This window comes from Corvus moneduloides, chromosome 2, assembly GCF_009650955.1.
Source record: "Corvus moneduloides isolate bCorMon1 chromosome 2, bCorMon1.pri, whole genome shotgun sequence".
NCBI classification, from domain to species: Eukaryota; Metazoa; Chordata; class Aves; order Passeriformes; family Corvidae; genus Corvus; species Corvus moneduloides.
Genome location: NC_045477.1, coordinates 89,873,114 through 89,891,486, shown reverse-complemented (window position 1 = coordinate 89,891,486; position 18,373 = coordinate 89,873,114). Strand labels below are relative to the sequence as shown.

The 18,373-nt window shown below is 43.1% G+C and overlaps 2 protein-coding genes across 2 annotated transcripts in view; one reads left to right on the top strand and one right to left on the bottom strand.

The window, feature by feature from the left end:
- Positions 1-18,373, bottom strand: part of GABRB3 (gamma-aminobutyric acid type A receptor subunit beta3) — a 200,639-nt gene that overhangs the window by 133,781 nt on the left and 48,485 nt on the right. The gene's annotated exons all lie outside the window — the stretch shown is intronic.
- Positions 17,934-18,373, top strand: part of GABRA5 (gamma-aminobutyric acid type A receptor subunit alpha5) — a 56,798-nt gene continuing 56,358 nt past the window's right edge. The window contains exon 1 of the mRNA XM_032100297.1: positions 17,934-18,050. The gene's annotated coding sequence lies outside the window, so the exon portion shown is untranslated. The remainder of the gene's footprint in view (positions 18,051-18,373) is intronic.

Sequence of the window (18,373 nt, the reverse complement as noted above, 5' to 3'; positions counted from 1 at the left end):
TAGAATCTCCAAATTGCCTGGCTTTGTTCATCATCATCTTTATAAATTGTACCATGCATGCAAGCTGGCTAAAAGGCCCTAATATAATTTTAAACTATATTTGGTCTTTTTCTCCCAAAGTTTTCAAATACTGTGTTTACATATATATTAGACATTGTAAAACTGGGACATCTGAAACCTCAGAGAGAAGAGTAGTTATTAATCTCCTTTTAAATATCCCACTTGAGGAATATGGGGCAAACACTGCAGAATTAAATCATTTATCAATGTCAGGCTGTGAGTCCTGGTTATAAGGTTTCCCTGGCAGATAGGGATGAGAATATCAGTCTCCTAATGCCCAATACTTTGTTGTAACTTCTAGGAAACATAAATTATATTTTCCCATATAGAAACAATTCTACATTAAACAGTGCTTTAGAAAAAATAAATCAATTAGACATCTATTTTACAGTATTTCAGACATCCTAATACCCTTAAGTTGGCATGCATAACACTTATACCTATATACGATTAAATATCAATTAACATTTAACTCCAAGCTTTACATTGTTAGAATTTGAGAGTTATGGAGGAGTTGACTTTCCCTGGAATGCTGGGTGCCCTTCAGCCAATGGGGTACTAATTCCTTTATCACCACAAAGTTTCTCATTGCTCCCAAACTACCAGCCTGGCTTTATTTTTTTTCTCTTTTACCTTCCTAAACCCCTTGAAATTTCGTCACGTGGACCTCAGGCAGAGCTGGGCCTCTGATTGAGACCCAGAGCAGAATGGGACCATAGCAGGAGGGAATGAGAGGCTGGACCCTCTCACAGCCTTCCCAGTCCTTCTTTGCTGCTTAGCACAAGGGGATTCCTCTCAGTGGTTGTGTAAGTACTTGTCCTCTTCTTACTCATTTTCTGTAAGTTTAGGGGGAATCACTGAATAGAATGTTTTGGTCTGTTCCTGTGTTCCAATTCTTATGTCCTTATAACTGTACAGACATTTGCCATTTTACTGGGTACATTTAGCAGCAGTTTTAAATCTGAATAGAATCTCTCAGTAGAAACATCTATAATGAAAATAAGCTATAGTTCTCTGAATTCAGACCAAATTTCCTTTTTGCTATAGAAATCAATGTCATATTATGCTTTAAAAATTTCTGTGCTTTTTCTTCAGTTAATGCAATCTAACAACTTGCAGAAAGTTTAAGACCTCACTCTTTAAAACAGTATCAAATTGAACAAAACACATGCTTTGTCAGCCTTTATTCCCTCCTTAATATGATCCCTTCCGTATTAAATGAAATTGCTGCAAGTCCACTGTAATTAGTACTAGATGGAAAGAGGAAATGAGGGAGCTGACAGCTTCTACGTTTCCATGTGGTACATTCTAGCATATTTTCCAGTTGCCCTTCTGGAAAGAAGAATCTAGCTCTTGTAACAGAATTTTTTTTTTCTTTTAGTAATTTCTTTCTGACCTATTTTCATTGACACTTATGCACACAATCCACTGTGAAAAATAAATAAAAAGCAATAATACTTAGAAAAAGATAATATTTTTCTAACTACCTATTTTTCTGCTAAATTAAGGGGATTAAATGAAATGATGGGCCAGATTGTGCCTCACACAAACATGCATACTCTGGAGGTTATGGCAAGCTGCACAGCCCACTGGGAGCTCTGGAGCTCCATCGGATATGGCAGACGTGCCAGATGCTGCACCTTTCTCAGGCATGTCCTTTTCGAGGGGTTTGGCCAGTGTGGAAGATGGCTAGGTTTTATTTTCCCATCTTGAAGGATGGTTGATAGGCCAGGAATGGGAGTGCAATGCTGACACAGTCCTCGGTAACATGCAGGACCACCTTGAAAGCGTGTGGGAGCAGACACACAGGTGCGCATGTGCCCCCACACGTACACACACACCTCACATGTTGCAGTCACCCTCCTTGTCCCAAGGGCTGGCTAGCATTAGGTCAAACCTTCCCTTGGGAAATATCTCTTGTGGATGCTTATGAATGAATAAAAGTGCTTGAGATTCCCACCAGCTTTAAACCATGATAAAACCAGAGTGTTTGCTGTTTTATCCACATGAGAGTGGAACCATTTTTAAGTCTGATGTGACTTCATCTGTTGATAGTCAAAGAACACCCCAGATTAAACCGGGAGTTCTCCTTAACACTGCTCCCCTAAGACCAGAAAGCTGGAGCCTACACAATGTCATAGGGCACATGGCTGAATCTGGGGGCATGTCAGGCCCCAAATCTTCTCGTGTTGTTCTCCAAAAAGTATTAAATGCCAGAGCACAACTCTGCTGCATGCAGCCTCTGAGTGGTCACTTAGCCCTGAATTTCTGCCTAACACTTCACTGATTAGAAGCATGCTAAAATATGAAGATACAGAAAATTGTGGTAAGGATGATGGGAATTGCTTGAGTACTCTGGCCGTTTCTGCATAGGAAGCTGGAATGCAAACATAGGGAGCTGGTGATATCCCAATTTAAAGAAAACATGGTGCAAATCTTGGTTTCATACATGAAACTCAGAGAAATAGAAAGAGCTAAAATACTTGCATAAATCCAGACTTCAGGAAAGACAACATGGAGGAGACTGCATGATGGCATAGCATGAGTTCAGGAGTCATTTTGCTAATAAATTCAATGGATCAACAAATTTACTTTGTTTTTTCATTGAAAAGACACCCACCATACTATGGTACTGGATAGCAGCATCTACCAACCACCATAAATAATTTGGTTAGCCTGCACTCTGGGGAACTCCAATAATCTTTGGATCTTGATGTACCATCTGCTAACAGGAGTAATTTTCCTTAGAATATTCTGACAATTCTGGATAATTTTCCCTAGAATTAGATATGAAGAAATCTTTATAACGTGGGTGGCATGGGATATTTTAGGGTGGTTATTTCATATATCGATTAACAGAAGTCAGAAGATTTTACCAAAAAAAAGCATTCATCTAACATCTAGGACAGACAACCTTACAAGAACAGATGGGTTAATCCTCAGTGCACCCTCAGCAATGTGGTCACATCTTTCTCAGTGACACTCCTAAAGGCCACAATGAATTCTCCCTGGAGCCTTCTCTTCTTCAAGCTGAACAGTCCCAACTCTTCCAGCCTGTCTTCATAGGAGAGGGACTCCAGCCCTCTGATCATTTTTGTAACCTTCTCTCAATCTGCTCCAATAGGTCCATACCTTTCCTGTGCTGGGGACCCGAGAACTGGATACAGCACTCCATAGAGGGGTAGAGTGCCCTCCCTCACCCTGCTGGCCAAGCTGCTTTTGATGCAGCCCAGGATACAGTTGATTTTCTGGACTAGAAGTGAATACTGCCGGCTCGCGTCCAGCCTCTCGTCCACCAGCATCCACAAGTCCTCCTTGGCAGGGCTGGAGAATCAAGGTTGCTCTTGATCCTTTCATTCCACAGCCCTTATTGTTACCAGGGGTTGCTCTGACCCAGGTTACCTCACCTTACACTTGGCCTTGCTGCAGCTCATTACGTTCCCATGGACCCACTCCCGGAGCTTGTCCAGGTCTCTTTGGATGGCATCCCACCCTTTAGGAGTGTCACTGAGAAAGACGTGACCACATTTCTGGGCACAGAGTATTAACCCATGTCTTCTTGTAAGGTTCTTATGTATTTCCATGTGTAGATGCGCACAGTTCTACACCCAAGCTTGCTTTTTGTTCTCTTCTCTTATTCTGCTCTGCTAGCTAGCTATGTCCTGTTACTATTAAAGAACATATGTACTGCTGCTATTAAAGAGCATTTAGTTCATGGCAAGTGACATTTTCACTAGAAGGATCTTAAATAGGGAGTAGATAATTCAATTTCCAGCTAAGAAAAAGAATAATAAATAAATAATGCCAAAGCTGTCTTTTTGTTCCTCCCTAATGGGAGGGTAATCATTAATCTTTTAGCCACTGGAGAAATACATTTAAGAAAAAAATGGGAGGATGATAATAATTAAAAATAAGACTGAAATGAAATTACCCACATTAGTAAAGTTACCAATACCATGGAGTGCCTACATGCAGGAGAGAGAATGACAGGGAAGGCTGTCATTATTTATGTAGGCATCTGAAGGCCTAACAGCAATGTAGTAGCAGCCATGTCTGCTTTCTTGTTTGTTTGTTTGTTTTTTTTTAAAGATAGGAAATCTTTTGAATGATTCAGGCTATTTATATAATATGGAGCATTGCTCAGGTTTTCATGCTGTCACCCAGGTCAGGCCTTCCAAACACACTCAAGTGTCTCCATGCATCTAACGAAAACAGTTACACAGCAAAACTTACAGCATCAAGCTCCTTTCTACACTTAATTCTTGCCTTTAAAATGTGAACCTGTGTGCAGTCATAACTGGTTAAATAAGCCACAATTGCATAGTTGCTGCTGGCCACCACAGATTCTGTTAAGTTAAGGCATCTTTTTTATTATAACCTTGCTTCTGGTGCTGCTCGCAGCGCCACATTACATCTGGTGCTGAAGTACTGGTAGATGGTATGTTCTTTCTTCATTCAGGTTTTTCCCTGGTGTCACTCTGACCTTTTCAAAGTACATTCTGTGATATGAAAGATGACAGTGATCTCTCCTTCCCCTTAATCTCTTTCCCTGACACCAAGAAACAGACATCAGTGTTTCAATTTGGTTTTGATTACAAGCATCAGGGTTGCTATTCCAGGAAGATGAGAGTTTTATGTTTAACTCCAAGTACAGCCAGGTTACAATCTCTATTCTCTAGACTGAATTCTTTGCATTTAGCACAGTCCCTGCTGAAATTCTGCTTGTTGCAATTGTGTTCATCTCGTACTTTTCAACAGTAGCATTATTTCAGTGGCCACAATTTTCATGGGAGAGCATGGTAGGAGACTTTTTCCATTGAGCTCATCAGCAGCTAAAGAAAAAGGACATTTCTGGCTTCTCTTTCATGTGGGAACCCACATGAAAATTAACATTCAAATAATCCACATTCCATTTACTTTGCCATGTTTTCTAATATCTAGGTGCCTCTGAAGGTGTAGACATACCCAACAGCAAACACTAAGCAAAAGATACTAAATGAAATTTAGGCCATCAGATTCCATCAGACAACAATTCAAAGGGTGATGTACTTTTGGCAAAGTTTTACTGAGCAGCGAGGCTACCATGCTCACAACACGCTGAAGATTTCTTCACTGAAATCTCTTTTACAGTCTTCCTTTTTATATGCAAACTATTTTAAAAATGTTTTCAATGTGAGACAGCAGATGTTTAATTCATAAGTGACTAGAGGTAACAGCCATCCCTAACAATAATTCTGTGCCTATTGTTTATATTCTGCTCATAGCCGGTAGCACCATTCGTTAAGTGAAAAGTAAAAACCTAAAGGACAAAGTGTTGCAAATATGTTTCCACTGAGTTAATCACTGCTATAATTTTGTATGTAGGTTCAGTTGCCAAAAATTCACATGCCTAGAGTGAATTATGTGTGTAGGTCATAAGATCAGGGCCTATAAAGAAACATGGAAATAATTTTCTCCAAAATACTTGCTTGTGAAGGTTTTCAGTATAAGCAGCAAGAAAAAAAGTATTTTAAGATATTAATTTAAATATCCTTTGAGGACATATATTACATGGTTTTATGCAGTGTATTCTTATTACTTCAAATAAATCTTAAACATCACAGATAAGAACATCAAGTAAATGTTTAGAAATGTGTAGAGCTAGATTACAATAAAACATGCTCCTTTATTAGATACATTGAGGGGTTGTAAATGTTGTGCAGTGGATGATTTCCTGTTATATCAAGACTACTGCAAATATCACGATTCTAATTTGATATGTCCTAATTTTAAATATAGCACCACCAAATGGGGTGCAGATCAGACTAACAAATCTATGCACACTCTGTCTTGGCAGAGCATAGATTTTCTTCTATATAAAAAAGTAAATATGACTCAAAACTATACTCAAAGGAGACCCATTGGGGGACTGCTGCACTAACACATCATATACACAAGTACAAAATAGAGAATTGCAGAACCGCAGAATGGTTGTGGTCGGAAAGTACCTCTGGAAATTGTCTAGTTTAAGCCCCCTGATAAAGCAGGTCCACCTAGAGCATGTTGAGCAAGATTGCATCCAGGCAGGTTTGAACATCTCCTCAGGAGGAGACTGCACAATCTAGGCAATCTGTTCTAGTGCTCTGTCACCCTCAAAGTAAAGACTTTTTTCTCATACTCAGAGGGAACTTCCTGTGTTTTCATTTGGGCCCAATGGCTCTTGTCATATTGCTGGACATCACTGACAAGTGTCTGGACCCATCCTCTTGGTGTCCAGCCTTAAGATACTTGTATTAATCAATACAAATATCAATTTGTTTTCATCAGTAAGATACCCTCTCATTTTTCTGCAGACTAAACAGTCCCAGACCCCTCAGCCTTTCCTCATAAGAGAGATGATCTATTCCCTAATTATTTTCATAGCCCTTCACTGGACTGTGTCAAGTAGTTCCTTATATTTCTTGAATGGGGAAGTCCAGAACTGGACACAGTAATACTGATGCTGCCTCACTAGGACTGATTAGAGGGTGAGGATCACCTCTCTTGACCTGCTGGCCTCACTATTCCTAATGCATCCTATTGGCCTTCTTGGCCCCACTGTTGGCTCATGGACAGCTTGTTGTCCACCAGGACCCCCAGGTCCTTCTTTGCAGAGCTGCTTTCCCGCAGGTCAGCCCCAGCCTGTGCTGCTGCCCAGGGCTGTTCCTCCCCTGGTGGAGGACCCTTTGTCGGACTTCATTAGGTTCCTCTCTGCCCAACTCTCCAGCCTGTCCAAGTCTCACTGAGTGGCAGAAGAGCCTTCTGGTGTGTCACTCATCCCTCCCCGTCTTGTATCATTAGCAAACTTGCTGAGGGCACACTCCATCCCTTCATCCAGGTCACTGATGAATCAGCTGAACAAGACTGGTCGCAGTGTTGACCTCTGGGGAATAGTGCTTGTGCAGGTCTACAAACAGACTCAGTGCTACTGGTCACAACCCTCTGAGCTCTGCCTTTCATCCCTTGTCAATCCATGTGCTCATCTCACTGTGTGCTCATTCTCACTGTGCGCTCATCTAACCCACACTTTCCGAGCTTACCTGTGAGGTTCTTATGGGAGACAGCGTCAAAAGCCTTGCTAAAGATAAGGGAGACAACAGGCACTTCTTCTCCCTCATCTACCCAGCCAGAAAGATAACACAGAGACCTCTGAACAATGTAATTGAAAAGGGACGTTTGGCAGCTTGTTTTGCAGATTGTACATGCTTTTAACAGATGTGATGGCAACGGTCTAATAAGCAGTTAAACTGTAGGATAAACATGCTCAGATTACTCTAACAAAGTTTGAAGTGTTAGCGTTCCACCCTGGACAGTGGCCTTCATTGTTTTTCTTGCTTCTTTCAACAGCAGAAATTCATTTGTTAAGAGAGGAGCCCTTTAGGGGAATTTTATTTGTATACAAAGAGAAAGGCACTGTATTGTACAGGTCACCTACCTTGAAACTAATCTTAGAACTCAGAAAACTGCAATATAAGAACGGGAATATAATGGTGAGACCACAACAGCTATTAAAAAAAAAGAACAACCAAAACCCAAAAAACCACGTTAGATAGTTTTTCCTGTTTTTCAGACAGAAATAATTGCACATGAAGAATGATACATGTCCATAGCCACAACGTCATTTTTTGAGTAACGCATCCTTGCTCTCTTATGGCAGGGGGCAGGTTACTACACCTAAACCTGTGCTTGCACAGATGACAATTCTCACAGAAGAAAATTATGATGTCTGCCAAAAATCAAGAGCTTTGGAATTGAAGAACACTAGAACCTAAATGGATGATGAAATCCTAACTGTACTTTCCTGTAGATCAGTATTAAGATTTTCTTGAAATCTGTCTTTACCTCCCTTTTTTTCCCCAAGGAACCCTTTATCATTCATTACACAGGATAAGTAGGTACTGATTACACAGCACCTACTGAACAAGCAGCTACTTAGAAAAGTAATCTTCACCAGCCAATTAGCAGTGCCTTATTTACTGCGCACCCAAAGCCTGTTGTAAATACAGAATTATTCATTTTTTCACGGTCTTTTCTGGGCCACTCATCACTGTAGTATTTGCATGCCTCAAGAACACAGATGAATTTATCGCTGCCGAAAGATAGGAAACTATTATTATTATTCCCATTTTACAGCTGAAGAGATAGGGACTTGCCTGGAGCTACACAGTGAATTAGCGGCAGAGTAAGGATTAAAATTCATGGCTTGCAACCCTGAGCACTTTACTGGAGATTGCACTGCCTTGCAGTCAGAGGTGCTGAGAAACCACGGCTCTCACCAACTTTGTCTACCATTTCAAATGCTCTATAAGCCTTGGGCAGCCCAAGCTGGACATCCATAAAATAAGACATACAGTTAAAGGTCAGCTGCCAGAATTTTGGAGTTATCTTCACATTGAGACTAATACTTCAGTCCAGTGCTTACGAAAGGGCTCACCCAAACCTGGGTAAATGCCTTAACTACCAGGCTGCTGGTGGTTCCAGGGTGGGTAATTTATTTTTCCATGATGTAAATGCTGGAACTCAAAAAGCTGTGATAAAAGCACCATAATCTGATTTCCAAAAAATGGCACTTTATGATGAAACACAGTTAAGAGTGAAAAACTAACTGACAGGCTCTCCTGGCTTCAGCAAAGGTAGAATTTCTTCTCAGTAGCTGTTACAGTGCTGTGCTGTGTATTTGGAATGAGAACAGTGTTGATAACACACTGATGTTTTGGTTTTTTGCTAAGTTGTTTTTATCCTAATTCAGGGACATTTTCCTTGTCTCATGCTCTGCCAGTGATGAGGTACACAAAAGAAATTGGGAGGGAGCATAGCTGGGACAGATGGCCCAAACTGACCAAAGGGATATTCCACACCATAGAATGTCATGAGTGGCATAAAAACTAGGGGAGTTACCCTAAGGGGGGCTGACCTGGGTTTGGGAAGGGGGCTTAAATCGTGAGAGGCCTTTTGGACACCCAGTGTGAGGCACAAAGGGCTGAGATAAAGGACAGATCCGACCAGAGTGTGTTAAAAGAAACATGACACAGGCCTAATTTCTCTTCTTGGATTCTTCACCTGAAACTCATTCCCTCCTGCTGTCTTGGACATATCCAGGATGCTGTCCCAGAACTCGACACAAAAAGCATCTGATTAACATTTGACAGCTCTTGTTTTGTTCTTTTTAGTAAACTGGGAAAACACCAGTAGATCAAACTTCAGTCATTCTAGTGGTCATGTTTTATTTAAGTCACTGTTTTCTCTTTGAAGCTACTCTTTTGATCCTCTTCTGTGCAACTGAGATGCTGTGCTCATTGACCATTCCCACTTTTTGGCTGCTAAAATTAACATGGCTGTTAGCTCCTTGCATCCACAAGTGATCTATTGAGATAAGCAGGTAAAGTTTCTCACAGAAACTGACCAGCAGTCTGTGATCCATTCAAAGTATATAGTCCCAAACTAATCCTCTAGTTTTCAGCTGCTGAAGATGAAAGGCATGGCAATAAATCCAGTTTATGTTACTTAAGCAAACAGTCTTCTTTCTCATAAATATGCAGCCAATAGAGTTGTTGTGGACTTTAAAGAAGGACCAGACACAATAGATGTGCATCCCTGTCCCTCCAGTACAGCACAGGCTGTCAAGAAAAACACTCTGCACCTAGGAATGAACTTGAATCTGCTCCATCCTAAATATGCTGAACACTCAATCACCTCTGTAAAACTGGAACACTCTAAGAGGAGAGAACAAGGAAAGCCCTCAAAAAATTCCCAAAGTCCAAAAAGAAAATGACTGCCCGCAGCAAAGAGTTAATTTGACTTTCTCACAGTGCAAGAGAATGTCCAAAGCATGGGTTATATGATGGCTCCTCACAGCTGTTCTTAAGTCTTTCTGCAATTATAGCCTCCTCTTCCATCCCACTGATATTTTCAGAAATATTAAAACCAAAATGCTGATTAACTCTGGTGTTTTAGTCTACTTTTTTCTATCGACTAATACAAATTGGCAAATTTGAGCCTGCACTGCAGTTGTTTTGTGAGCAAGCCACCTGCATTTTTCATTGAATAAATTTGTGATGAAAAAAAAAGAAAGCCTCTATTTAATATTTGTGCCAAATCTCATTCTTCAGATTCAAACAAACTCTCATTGACTGAGTCATAATTACTGGGTCACACTCCAGGCATAACCTCAGCTGATGTATGGGTGTAGTTCTGCTGCCCTTCACTTGGCCAATTTATACTGCATGAAAATCTGGCTTACTGAATGATATACATAATATATGTTACTATTTTTATGTTTCTGAATTCTACTGCACTGGGACTGAAAAAGTATTTTCCTACAAAGCTGTAGGACTGGCATCACCTGCATTCATGTGGTATATTATAATGGTTGCTATAGTTCAATCATTAATATTTAACATCCTGTAAATATTTTGAAATCAATATCTTTTCCAAAACAAGGCACTGTCAGGTCATTTCCTTTTTTTTTTTTTTTTAACAGCTCTGTTCAATTTCAAAAGTTAATTCCAGACAAAACAATTTAAAAGCTAATTTTTCTTGAAATTTTATCAATTATAGTACTTGAATCTATACAACAGAAGTCACATTTAATGGGATTCGGAACTGCTGAGAACATTTATTCCCACCTAACCTTTGCCGATAAATTCAGTCTCAAAATCAGTACATTGCAAATCCCAAAATAAATGTAACTAGTGTCTACAGCTTTCCAAATGGTATGCATTAATGTATTTTCCTGTAGCAACAGCTAATTATTGTAATGAATCATGAACAGGGCGACTTGAAAGCTTATGTGAAATTTTACAGAAGTGGATACTAATATTTGTTGGCATCTTTGACAGTTACCTATATTGATCAGAAACAGAAATAATGAGTTCTGTCAGTGTGCCCAGCACTCATATAAACAACACAGGGAAATGCAGTAAATACGGAAACTACAGCAGCCAAAAAAAGACCTGAGCTCATCACAACAACTTAAAACATGCTAATCCAATCTCATCTTAGTATTTACACAGCCGAAACCCAGCTGACAGTTGATATGTACATACATGTATCAATAGGCATAAATATGTAGAGTTTATAACCTAAATATGAGAGAGAGGGATACATGCATATGTATGTATAATAGAATTCACAGATTTACTCCGAATGACAAATAGATTTTGGTACCTCTTGTCTGTATTTAACTAATTTCTGAACTTCAAATACTCGGTTCTTAACATCAGTAAATACATTTTACTATAGTCCTACATTGTCCATTAGTACACTCACCTTCCATCCATTATGAATTTTTAAATACATGCTTAATAAAGAATTTATCAACATTGATCCTTTCCTCTTAGTTCAATGAATTTCTGTGTAGTTCCTTCTAAGATTTGTTCTCTCCTTCCTCTTACGAAGGAATTAGATGTACAGTAGCATATGTATAAAGCCTTGAATATTGATGCAGAGCTCTCATGCTCCAGTTTAAGCCTGATTAAGATTTCTTTAGGAATCATATTTATGAAGCTGAATTTTTGTGGTTATTCTCCACAAAGCACTTTCTTAATTGGATGGGTATTCGCTCCACTGTATCATTAAAGGTGTGCTCTATCCTCACAAGGAGTGCACCATGCAGTGTCTTACTTACAGTAAATTTGCACCCAAACCATCAGATTATGTACAATGCTACCCTAATGACCCATTATTTTTCAGTTGTAGATATAACTGCTACTCTACCTACCTAAAATACTAACCAGTAAATTTAACCATTTTGAAGAAATTAACTTAAGGTATTTTATATATGATAGGGTCATAAAATTCTGGTTCACGGGTTTTCTGAGTTGATGCTCACTTGTGTGCAAAAATCTTGTGTCCACAAACTTATCTCTGCTAAAAGCACAGTGCCAACAAGAGAAGAAACCAGGGGAAGATTCAAGGTGAGATAACAGCAGGCCCTTGTTTATGGGATATAAAACTCATGGAAGAGGTGACTTGCTGCAGTTTATGGATACCCAGAAAAAAGAACCTGTATTCTTACAACACAAGAGGAAAGCAAAACAGAAAGTCACAGTTTATAGTACTATGGACATTTCTGGACTGTGTGATGCAGGAGAGATTTTTGTTACGTAGCCCCTCTGCCTCCCAAATCTAAGACCATGAGCCAGGATGTGTTGTAAATCCCTTTGGCTTCCATTATTTGTCTTTCAAGGGCAGACTTTGGTAGGCTGCTGGAACAGGGAACAGATTTCACATCTGAACCTAGCAAGGATGTGAATAAAACCACAATTCTTCCACAGGAAAAATATTTGTAAGGAGGTTTGACCCTGAGTTTTCATTGCTATCCACTGGTGTGGAGGAAATTCTCTCTTTTCCAGGGCAGAGGCGAAAAGGGTCCATCTCAGTGGCAAGCTGAACTGATATAAACAAATGGTCAAAACATGTGTAACATTTCCCTGCAAAGGCACTGCAGGGGCAGTGCCAGGCCTCATGAACCCCACCATCAGCCCCCCAGCTGGGCTAACCTGTAGGGAGGAGAGAATGGGTAAGGGACAAAGGAACTGTAAGGAGTCAAACAAAGTGGGTTTGGAGAAAAAGGAACCCCTTTATATGGGTACAGAAAGACAGGGATGTCACTTTAAGTAACAATCTTTGCTTTAATGCTCCAACCCAAGAGTCAGAGCATTAAAACCTTAAAATGGGCTGAAAAATGTTGGAAATGTTCTCCACTCCTTTGGGTGTGGGAGGTATCTCTAGGAAACATTTTGCTGGTCTAATGGGGTAAAGTCTCTAATACAAAGGTATTACATTTCTTGGCAGACCCTTTTGCGAAGTAAGGCTGCCAGCATCTGGGGTTCTAGTCTTGGAGTAGGGACCTCTGTAAGGTGCCTAGAGTGGTTTTCAGAAACAGTGAATCTTAGGACATTCTATAAATCCATGACAACACTATTCAGGCACACCCTGAACATTTGCTCAGGTGTTAGTCTAATATGTGAAAATGGACTGAAGGTTGCCCATAGCAGACAGGATGAACTGCCAAAGGGAAAATGCAGCCTTTCATTCATTTCTAAACTGAATCCGTGCAGAAAGCACCCTGCTCAAGATTAGATTCAGATGAAGTTTTTAACACCTTTGAACCTGCAGATTGGGGAATCACAACAAATAGCACACAGAGGCATCAGTGTCCCTTGCTAAATGTGTTGCTTCTCACAAGCAGCTGGAATTTTGCTGGAACACAGCAGGCAGGCATCTGCCTTTCTGGGCAGTGGCTCTACCGATGTCTTCTGTGCTACACAAAAAGGGACCAACTCTATCTCTGAGCAATCCTTCCCAATGTTACTCTGCCCCCAGCTACACTTCAAAAAACTCAGTTAAGTAGTTCCTTACTGCCACTGGGATGCACAGAACAAACCACCAAAACATCAAGTCCTAAATGCAGCTCTGTCTGCGGCATGGCCCAGCAGACAAGTGAAATGCAGCAAACTGGTCATGTTTTATGGTGTTCATGGCATTATAGAGTGGGCATACATGAGGGAAAAAAAGGCTATCAATATCCCTCCTTATCATTCAGAAATACACCAAATGCTTCAAAGTCTATCAGACTGTAATACCTCTCACATCAGCAAGGCTGTTTGTATCATTTCACTACTAGACACAATTGTGAAATGGTTTGGAGAAATGAACCGAGAGTTTCACAGGATGGCACAGTTTTCATAGCTTACAGGATCACAGGATGGCTGAGGCTGGAGGCTGGAGGGCACCTCTGGAGGTTACCGAGGTCTCCCTCCTGCTCAAACAGGGTCAGCTACAGTGGGTTTTCCAGAATCATTTACCTTCAAGTTTTGTCTCCACAGACAGAGATTTCACAACTTCTCTGGGCAACCTGTTCCTATGTTTGACCACCCTCAAAGTAAAAACATGTTTTCTTGTATTCAGGTGGAATGTCATGTTTTTTAATTTGTGCCCACTATACCTTCTCCTGTCACAGAATCATTTAGGTTGGAAAAGACCTCCAAGATCATCAAGTCGAACCTTTGAGTGGTCACCACCTTGTCAATTAGGCCATGGCACTAAATGTCACATCCAGTCGTTTCTTGAACACCTCCAGGGATGGTGACTCCATCACTTCCCTGGGCGGCTCTTCCCAATACTTAACTACTCCTTCTGTGAAGAAATTCTTCCTGATGTCCAACCCGAACCTTTCCTGGTGCAGCTTGAAGTCATTTCCTCTCATCCTGTCATTGGTTGTTTGGGAGAAGAGACTGACCCCCACCTGGCTACAGCCTCCTTTCAGGTGGTTGTAGAGAGCGATAAGGTCATCCCTAAGCCTCCTCTTCTCCACGCTAAATAAACCCAGCTCCCTCAGCCGCTCCTCATAGGACTTACTGTCAGTCAGTAGCATTAAGCAAAGTCTGTCTCCCTCTTTTTCAGCCACCTGCCCTCAGGTATTTACACCCCTGGATAAGGATCCCTCAGCCTTTTCTTCTCCTGTCCAGACAATCCCAGCTCTCTCTGCCTCACCTTCATAGGGGACACACTCCAGTCCTTTAATAACTTTCTTGGTCTTCTGCTCAACTTTTTCTACCATGTGCACGTCTCTCTTATACTGGAGAACTCTGGTGTGTCTCACCTGGGCTCAATAGAGTTTTGACTCCAGTCTTTACAGACACTAGTAAAGAAGGGAGTGAAAACAAGACTTTCACCCTTTGCTCAGATCCAGTCTTTGCACTGAGAGTGGCTGAGTCTGTATTAGTTGATGATTAGGGGTTCCTTCAATGATTGATGAATTCAGACTGCTCTCTATCGGAAAAGGATTTGTATCACCAAAGTCACTGTTCCAAGTGCTGCCTTTTGTTGAATCTTAGCTAGGAGGCCAAAGGCAAAAGACTTCAAGAGAATAGGCAGTCCCCCCCCACCTAGATGATGGAACTGAATTGTTTTGGTAGAAGAGAATGCCTCTGAAGAGGCTACTTGCAGCAATTCCCACAGCATGTCACGACTCCGTGCAACTTCATGAGTTCTCTGTAACTCTCCTGGAAGAAGGAATGACTTGATCAATCACAGAGACACCTTTGGCTACTGGCAAAACAGGCCATTTTCTAACAGAGCGTCGCAGTGAGGGGCTGGTGTGTATTTCCCAGTGAGCTCCTGAGGATGTGCCATAGTAAAAACCACAGTCCAATTTGCCTGCACTATTGTTTCAGTCCCATGTAGAGGATGATCGACCTCCAATGTATTCATCTCTGCAAATAAGCAACATTACTTAGTGAAACAGGGAGAACTGTCAGAGACAGACCACGCAAACTTCTCCCAAATTTGAAAGAAAATCACTGTATGGAATGGCCATGTCGGTATTTTGCTACATGCCAGCACAGAGAACAATCAACCAAACAAAACATTTCCCTGACCCTAATAGAAAGCATTTGATTCACATACTAAATTCAACGTATCCTTTAAAACGTGACAAGGAGGCTGAGGATACAAACAGGGTGTGAATCACAAGGGAGTGCCTGAAGAAACACACAGCGGAGGACGTGCAATGCCGTCGCCTTCATAGCAGCGACCTCTCTCCTGCCGGCAATAACTGCGATCGCAGGCCAAAGCCGCTGTCCTGCCGGGATCCAGCCCGCAGACAGCGCAGTCAGTGTTTGACCAGCCCGGACCGTGCCCACCGAGCGAGCGCCGCCCGGCTCGCCCCGCTCCCCGTCCCCCGCCGCCGGGGCCGCCGCTTGCGTGGGGCTGTGCTGCCCTCCGGCGGCCGCGGCACGAACAGCAGCCCCGGCCGGGGTCGCCCACCCGGGGACAGTGACGCGGCGGGAGGAGCGGGTGGGCTCGCCGCGGCGTGGGTGGCACCGCTGTGCGGGACACCGGCACTTCTCAGCTCAGTGTTTCGCCGAGTAAGGCGCTTTCGTGGAGTCCTTTCCCGTGGCAGGGGTTGGAACTAGGTGATGTCTAAGACCCCTTTCCAACTCAAACCGCTCTGTGATTCCATCATTCTCGTTTATCTTTTCTTTTTCTTTAAGCTTTCCTTAAACATTTTCTTGCTATTCTGCTCCCCCAGCTCCTAAATGCTTTCTCCCTTTGGTGTTGAGAAGCGGATCCACAGCATATGGCTTTGCGGAGAAGATCTAGGGAGTCGGAGGAACGGAGACTCAGTTCTGCTCGTCAAGGAGCTGGAGCGAGAGGCCGAAGCACACAGCTGTCACCCACTTACACCAAAGTCTAGGCCAATATTCCTACATATATCTTTTGTACAATTATTTAGAGATCGCGTATTTTTACAACATCACCTATATAGAGATATAAATAGTTTGTACTAGAAATCAAAGCACTGCAAAAAATGTGATTTAAACACTCCTAGGAAAGAATATTATCATGAGAAACTACTGGCACTTCATACTACTTAACTCAGATATTTTTAAGCACTGGGAAAGCTGTTCTGATAGCAACATTCATTCACAACTTCATATTTATTGAAGTCACTAAGGAACAACGAAGAACAACGTATGTCATTGGCTCTGCATTCAAGATCATAAATCATTGCTATGAAACTCGAACACAGCTAAGCACCAGAGAGAGCCATTGAACCATAGACTGGTTTGGGTTGAAAGGGACCTTTAAAGATCATCTAGTTCAATCCCTGATAAGTCTCAAGGGAATGCTGAAGAGGGGAATTACAAAGAACTGCCCGAGAAAATGCTACTCGATTGATACTAGGAAAATGATTCATTGTTTACTTAGAAAATTCTCCCTGGGGCAACATTTCTGATTTTGTTAGGTGGAAAAAAATGTAAACTGAAATTTCTAAGGAGCAGTTTTCAACTCAGATGGTGCAGACTGGGAACTAGGCACACATAGAGCAGCACCCTCTGTGGCAATGAGCTACAGAACTAATATTGATTTCAGTGGAGGTATTAATTTCATAGAGCTTTTATATGGATACAGGGAAAAAACTAGTGCTTCATTGATCCATAACGTTGCCTGAAAGACATACACTACCTCACTGGATCTGATAATTTAATAACTGAGTTTGGAGTGTTACTTTGAAGTACAGCCACAGCAGTATATACAGAAATCATATATTATCCGGTCTAACATGTGCATGCTGCAAAACGTTGCATTCATCTCAAGGAATCCCCAGGAACTGGGACTATATAACACTCATTTCATCTTTAATGTAGTTCAAAATGCACTTGCAAGCACATTATATATGTGACTTGAACATGGAGCGAGTGTAATGCTCCTATCATTGAAGCTGTGAAACAGTGCATCCATTTTTCAGGAATAGCACCACACACAATCACAAGGAAACCTCGAAGTTATTGCAGGTCTCCTGGAATTTGTAATACTGATATATAAACTATGGATGTCTAATAATGAGGATGTAAAAAAGAGAGTTTATGTTGTGGATATAAACCTACCACTTCAGCATTTAATGGTTTAGGTCAGGTCCACTGGAAGAGGAGTAGAGCTAAGACCTGGATATGTAGGGATGTATGTATACATATGTACGCTTATACACGTGTGGTACAACGAGCCTATATACCGGCAAGCCTCGGCCATGCCGCTGCCCCACGGTCACACCACACCTGCACGCCCGGGTTGTGGCAGAGGCTCCCTCTCCCCGAGGACGGTCGATGCCGGCCGGGCTCGCCCGGAACCCTGCCCCGGGGGCGCTCGGTGGGGGCTGCTCGCGGGAGACCAGTGCGGAGAGCTCGGGGAGCCGCTGAAGCCTCCCGGGGCTGCGACGGGTCCGGGAGCGGCCCCTTGCCGGGAGGTCCCCGCCGGGGTGCCCGAGGGTCGGGCGCGCCCCGCACACCGCCCCGCGCTCCCGGCCGCGGGCTCCGCGCGGGGGCGGCGCGGGCGCGGCGCTGCGGCGGGGCCGCGCCTGCCAGCGGCCGGGAGGCAGCGCCGCCGCTCCCGCTCCGCTCCTGCTGCCGCTCCGCAACTTTCGGGCAAACACTGCCCCCTCGTCCTCGTCCTCCCGCCGGCGGCTGGTAAGCGCCGGGCTGCCGCGCCCGGCCGGGCAGGTGGAGGGCGGCGGGGAGCCCCGGTCAGCCCCCCGGGCAGGCACCGCCGCGCCCCGCGCCGCGCACATGGCCGCGGGAAACTTCGGCCGGCGGGCGGGGCGGGGGCAATCCCGGAGCGCCGTGGGGACTGGGGAGGGAAGACGGGAAGGAGCGGCGGAACGGGCACGGGCGGGCAGGTGCCACCCTCCGCGGAGCGGAGCGGTGCGCGTCGCCCCGGGCGCAGTGCGCGGGCGGCGGCGGCGAGTGAGCGACGGTCGCCGGACAGGTGCGGGCGGGCCGGGGCTGCGGGC